Genomic DNA, 6,860 nt, shown 5'->3' on the forward strand with positions numbered 1-6,860 from the left:
AATACTTTCTAATTATCTTCTGTATTTCTGTAGTGTCTGTTGTGATATTGCATTTTTCATCCCGTATGTTAGTAATTTGAGTTCTCTCTCTTCTTCTCTTCGTTAGCATGGCTAAGGGCCTGTTGATCTTATTTACTTTTTCAAACAACCAACTTTTAGTTTTATCAATTTTTTCAATTTTTTTGTTTCAATTTTGTTGATTTCTGCTCTGATTTTAATTATTTGTTGTTTCATACTACATTTGCTGTTGTTTTGCTCTTCCTTTTCTAGGGTTTTGAAGTGTAGTGTGAGTTCATTTATTTGTTCTTTTTTTTTTTTCCTTTTCTTGTGGAAAGAACTTCAGGAAATGAATTTCTCTCTTAAAATGGCTTTCATTGTGTCCCATAGATTCCAGTATGTTGTGTCTATAGGAATTTTTATCTATAAGAATTTATCTATAAGAATTTTTTTTTCTCCACCTTTATGTCGTCTGTAACCCATTGATCATTCAGTAACATATTGTTCATTTTCCATGTGATGTAGGATTTTTTCCTTCCTCCTTTTATCATTGATTTCCAGTTTCATTCCATTATGATCAGATATGGTGCATGGCATTATCTCCACACCTTTATGTTTACTAAGAGTTGCCCTATGGCATAATATATGGTCTATCTTTGAGTAGGATTCATGTGCTGCTGAGAAGAACATGTATCCACTTGATGATGGTTGATATATTCTATATATGTTGGTTAAGTCTAGGTTATTGATTGTGCTATTGAGTTCTACAGTTTCTTTATTCAGCTTTTGTCTAGAGGATCTGTCTAATGGTGCAAGTGGTGTGTTGAAGTCACCCATAATTATTGTGTTGTGGTCTATTTGACTCTTGAACTTGAGGAGAGTTTGTTTTATGAATGTTGCAGCACCATTGTTTGGTGCATACAAATTAATAATTGTTATGTCTTGTGGTGGATGGTTCCTTTTAACAGTATATAGTGTCCTTCTTTATCCCTTTTGATTAACTTAGGTTTGAAGTTGATTATATTCCATATGAGTATGGCCACTCCTGCTTGCTTCTGAGGACCATAGGAGTGGTATGATTTTTCCCAAACTTTCACCTTCAGTCTGTGTATGTCTTTTACTATCATATGAGTCTCCTGAAGACAGCATAGTGTTGGATCTGTTTTTTTTTTTTTTTAAATCCAGTTTACTAGCCTATGTCTCTTGATTGGTGAGTTTAAGCTATTAACATATTTTGCTGTAAATTCCTAACAATATAGCTTTTTGTCGCTCTAACTTGTTATTTACCTGCACAGTGATGCAGTACATGGGGTGTGATGCATTCTATTCATGGCTATCTTGGAGTCTCCAAGAAACTTTTTAGTTTCATTCCATCCCATTTATTGATTCTTGGTTTTAATTCTTGTACAGTAAGAGTCTTATTAAGGAAGTTGGGGCCTAATCCCACATTTTGAAGATTAAGGCCTATTTTTTCTTTGATTAGATGCAGAGTCTCTCACAACTCTCTATACAATACTGAGTAAGTGGCAATTATTTCACTTGGGTAGACTTTTCATAGGGTCAGAATAGATGTCATGAAAGAAAGAGAGCTGTCCATCGGTAGGGGACAGGTCTCTGCTTCATGGCTACTTAGTGTTGAGTGGGTTCTATAAGCAGTGTTCTGATACTCCCACATAAAAAAATGTGTCCAACATATATTCTTCCCAAGGAAAGCTCTATCACACTGGTTACCATTATTACCCTTATATACAAGTGGATGTCTTATTATCATATTTTTTTCTTTTTACTCTGTAGTGGAAGGAAACATTCTCAACAGATGTAGCAAGAATCATTTATCAATAGAATAAGAACACAAGTTTATCAACACATTCTTAAGAATCCCAGAAACAGAACTGTCCACATGGACAACTGGGATTCGTGATGGAGATGGCAACACAGAGAAGTAGGAAAAGAGAGAATTACTTAACAAACGGGACTGGAGAATTGACATTCCACAAATAAAATACACAGTTGCATTCCTACATCATTCCATATGCATTGGCAACTCTAGATATATTGACCATGTTAATATTTTAAAAGGAAATTTTAAAATGATTAGTGAAAAATATTGTAGATAGCTTTTAAAACTTGATCTTACAAAATATTTCCTAAGAATGCATGCATGAAAACACATGATCACATGAGAAAAGATTAGTAATTTGATCACATAATATTAAAAACATCTGGGGCTGGGGCTGGAGCTCAGCGGTGGAGTGCTTGCCTACCATGTGCAAGGTTCTGGGTTTTATTTTCAGCACCACATAAAGATAAATAAATAAAATAAAAGTATTGTGTCCAACTATAACTAAAAAATTTTTTTTTAAATAAAGATATCTGTATGTCCAAAGATGTCTTAAACAGGAAGACCAGCATGTTGCTGGGTGAAAAAGGGTGCCCAGCGAAGATGCTGCTGGACTTGTCGGAAGAGCATAAGGAGCACCTGGCCTTCCTGCCAAAGTGGTGGTGGAGTTTGGGTGGATCAGGGTGGAGTTCCTGAGGTGAAGGAACAATCCCCAAGGTCTATGAGGGTGCCACCAGGAAGCTCAACCTGAGCAGCAACACGGTCCAGCATGGTGTGGAAAGGTTGACCAACCTGCTCACTGAGAGCTCCAAGCTCATGATTTCTGAAGTGGATTTCCAAGACTCTGTTTTTGTTCTGGGATTCTCTGAAGAACTGAACAAATTATTGCTTCCACTTTACTTGGACAACAGAAAAGAGATCAGGACTATTCTGGGTGAATTGGCACCCATCCTTCCCAGTTACCACAGCCTTGAGTGGCGACTAGATGTACAGCTTGCAAGCAGAAGCCTCAGGCAACAGATTAAGCCAGCCGTAACTATAAAACTAAACCTAAATCTGAGTGGAGACCACAACACCAAAGTTCTACAGACAGAGTCAGCCACCCTACTTCATTTAGTTCAGCAACTGTAACAATCCATGGAGGAGATGAAAACAAACCACTGTAGGAGAGTAGTTCGCAACATCAAGTAGTACCAAGTGTTAAGGTCCTAATGCCTTTGACCCATTTGTGAATGGATGACATTCAGGAATTAATTTTCAGAATTAATTTTTATTAATTGGTGTTGATAAATGCATCTAGATTCCATGAAATTCCTTTTCCTATTCCAGGATATTGAAGTCATGATCAGAAGTCAATTTCCTTTACTGGTGCAAAATGTGGTCAGCTTCTTGACAGATTCAAATGTAATTTTGCATTTTAAATGTGTAAATAGGATTGAATCCACTAGAAATGAATCTATACTGTTCATATCTTCTGTATATATGAGCAATATCCTGTTTTTGGTACATTTTTTTCTGCTTAACTAGTATTTTCCTCCTTATTGATCAATTTTGAGAATAAAATTTACAGCTAATTCCTTTCCTATTCAGAGTATTTATAAATAGTACAATATTTCTGACTTTTGAAAGCATCTCATGATGTTACTAGCTACAGAATAATCTAAAATGAGCGTGAGTTTTTTAAATTATATGCCCATATTTTTATAGGAATTTCATGCATTTTTCTTTGAATGTAAAGATAAGTAGTTTTTACCATATTGCTGAAGTTTGATTTATGGTTCATTGACTTAAGTAATACTCAATTTTGTGTGATTGTTAATAATATTTTCACAACATTAATTTTTCCCTTATACCCAAAGCAACTAAGAGACACACTGTCATTTACATTTATAAATAATGGATACAAGAATAATGTAATCAATGCTTGATTATCTGGGGAAAAAAGATGTCTTAAACTAAAAATGTTTAGAAATTTAAGAAAATATTTTCAATATAACTGATAGAGTTTCAATATAACTAACACACTTGAAAATTAAAAATATGTAAAGATAACCTAAAAACTGGTAAGAAAAATATAATTAATCTAGTTAAAAATGACCAAAATGTATGACAAGAAATTTTACAAAGGAATACAAATGACTATCAAACACAGAAAAGTAATGTAACATTATCAATGACAATAAATATAGACCTCATAATGAAAGAGCTTCTGAAGGTTTTATTGCCAACAGCTAAGAGACCTTGAGAAAGTGCCTGGATACCTCCAAGGAGACTCGACCAAGGGCATCTCACATGTGATAGACACTTGTGGCAACTGATGTTGCTTTTAGGAAGAGAGCTGGGTGTGATCCCTGGGCTGACCTCTCATATGCCCTGTGACCAGCAGCCACATTCCCAGCACATATACTAGGGATAGTCCCACACAAAGGAGGCCTGTGCCTAAAGCTCGTAGCAATGAGGTTCAGAGCAGCAAAAACCTGAATACCTCTCAAAAGTGCATAAGCAGGAGAGTGAGCAAGGCAACCAGGTACATCCACAGGCTGACTCCAGTCAAGACCAGTGAGCACAGTGGGTGAGTTTAAGGACCACCACTCTTTGATGGCTATTTTTATGTGTCCAGCTGGCAAGGTTATGGTCCCAGTTGTTTGTTAAGCATCAGTCTAGATGTGGAAAAATACTTCTTAGCTGTGATTAACATTGACTTTAAGTGACATAGGCCACACTTTATAGTGTAGGTGGACCTCATCTAATCAGTTGACAGCCTTAAGAGGGAGAACTGAGGTTACTAAAGCAGAAAGCATTCTTCTCAAGACTGCAGCATAGAAGACTCATCTGAGTTTCCAACCTGTTCACTTGTGGAATTGATTCAAGACTGCAGCATCTACTTTTTCCTAAATTTCCAGTCTGCTGACAAGTGCCATGGATTTCTGATGGTCTGCTCCCATAATATGAAACAACACATCAAAACTAATCTCTCTCCCATTCTCTCTCTCCAAATCTCTTCCCAGACTACACAGAATGTAGATACATTCAACAGAATATTTTTGTTAAATTAAAGGATCACTAAAATATTATACATTTATATGCATTTGTACACACACACACACACACACACACACACATATATATACACATACACATATAATGTTAGGAATACTAACGGCTGCAATAAAACTTCCAAGAATGTGAGAGAGTAAGGACTCATAAAGGTGAAAGAAGGTAGGGGAAAGCATATACTTCTATGAAAGTTGTTACACTTGAATGTTCAAGGTAGGTTTATGAGAAATAACTAAAACTTAATAAAAGCAGGCCAGTATGGACAATGTAAGTGTGTTAAGTTATGGGTAATTGAATCTTTGGCATATGATATCTTTTGAAACATGAGAAAATTAGTAACCAATGTTTCAATGATGTGCATGGATTTCTGGAGGCAGTGAATGGGGGTGGAAGTGGAAAACAAAGGCCACAGGCTGAGGAGAGGCACTTTCCCACACCTGTGCTCATTTTTCAGTCATCTGACCAGCAGACAGAACTGTGAAATCTTGGCTATCCCTGGAATCACCTTGGAAGTTCTTAGTGCCTGAATCTCACCCCCAGATATCCACATTAATTGGCCTTAGAATGAGTTTAGAAAAGGACATATCTGAAGCCTCATATTTGTTTTAAAACAGATAAAATAAAACCAAGAAGATGTTCATGGGACTACACCAGCATCTTGGAAACCTGAAGACAGAGGTGAGTGCAACTGGCCCCGTGGAACAACTCATGAAAAGTCTGTGGGTTTCATAGTAACCATCAATCCTGTTCTCTAGAAAAGCTGTGCCACAAACAGACATGGCACAAGGAACCAGAGAATGAGAGTCAAAGTTTTCTCAACAGCCCTCTGGGAGGAAATGAACAGATCACCCATTGCTTTTATTTAAAAAAAAAAAAATTGGAGTAAGGGTACCATGGATTTAACTCAGGGTCACTCAACCACTGAGCCACATCCCAGACCCTTTATTGTATTTTATTTAGAGACAGGGTCTCACTGAGTTGCTTAGCATCTCACTTTTGCTGAGGCTGCCTATGAACTTAGGATCCTTCTGCCTCAAACTCCAGAGCCGCTGGGATTACAGTTGGCTCTGATCTACATATTGTGGGGTTGGGCTCCAAATTTCTTAATAGTACACCTATAGCACAAGAGTTAAAACAAGAATCAACAAATGGGACTTACTCAAACTAAAAAAAAAGTTTTTTTCTCAACAAGAGAAACAATAAGAGAGGTAAATAGGGAGCCTACATCCTGGGAACAAATTTTTATTCTTCTTACTTCAGATAGAGCCCTAATATCCAGAGTATACTAAGAACTCAAAAATTAAACAATAACAAAACAAATAACCCAATCAACAAATAGGCCAAGGACTTGAACAGACACTTCTCAGAGAAGGACATACAATCAATCAACAAGTACAGGAAAAAATGCTCACCATCTCTAGCAGTGAGAGAAATGCAAATTAAAACCACCCTAAGATACCATCTCACTCCAGTAAGAATGGCAGCCATTAGGAAGTCAAACAACAACAAGTGCTGGCGAGGATGTGGGGAAAAGAGTACACTTGTACATTGCTGGTGGGACTGCAAATTGGAGCAGCCAATTAGAAAGCAGTATGGAGATTTCTTGGAAAGCTGGGAATGGAACAACCATTTGACCCAGACATTCCCTTCTTGGACTATTCCCCAAAGACCTTAAAAGAACATACTATAGGGATACAGCTACATCAGTGTTCATAGCAGCACAATTCACAATAGCTAGACTGTGGAACCAACCTAGATGCCCTTCAATAGATGAATGGATAAAAAAAATGTGGCATTTATACACAATCGAATATTACTCAGAACTAAAAAATGACAAAATCATGGTATTTTCAGGGAAATGGATGGCATTAGAGCAGATTATGCTAAATGAAGCTAGCCAATCCCTAAAAAACAAATGCCAAATGTCTCCTTTGATATAAGGAGGGCAATTCAGAACAGAGCAGAG

The 6,860-nt window shown here is 36.9% G+C and overlaps 1 pseudogene; it reads left to right on the forward strand.

Annotated features, from left to right (window-relative positions):
- Positions 1-2,440: 2,440 nt before the first annotated feature.
- On the forward strand, positions 2,441-3,028 carry LOC144249072 (COMM domain-containing protein 2 pseudogene; annotated as a pseudogene).
- Positions 3,029-6,860: the final 3,832 nt, after the last annotated feature.

The sequence above is a fragment of the Urocitellus parryii genome, chromosome 11 (assembly GCF_045843805.1).
Source record: "Urocitellus parryii isolate mUroPar1 chromosome 11, mUroPar1.hap1, whole genome shotgun sequence".
Lineage (NCBI taxonomy): Eukaryota > Metazoa > Chordata > Mammalia > Rodentia > Sciuridae > Urocitellus > Urocitellus parryii.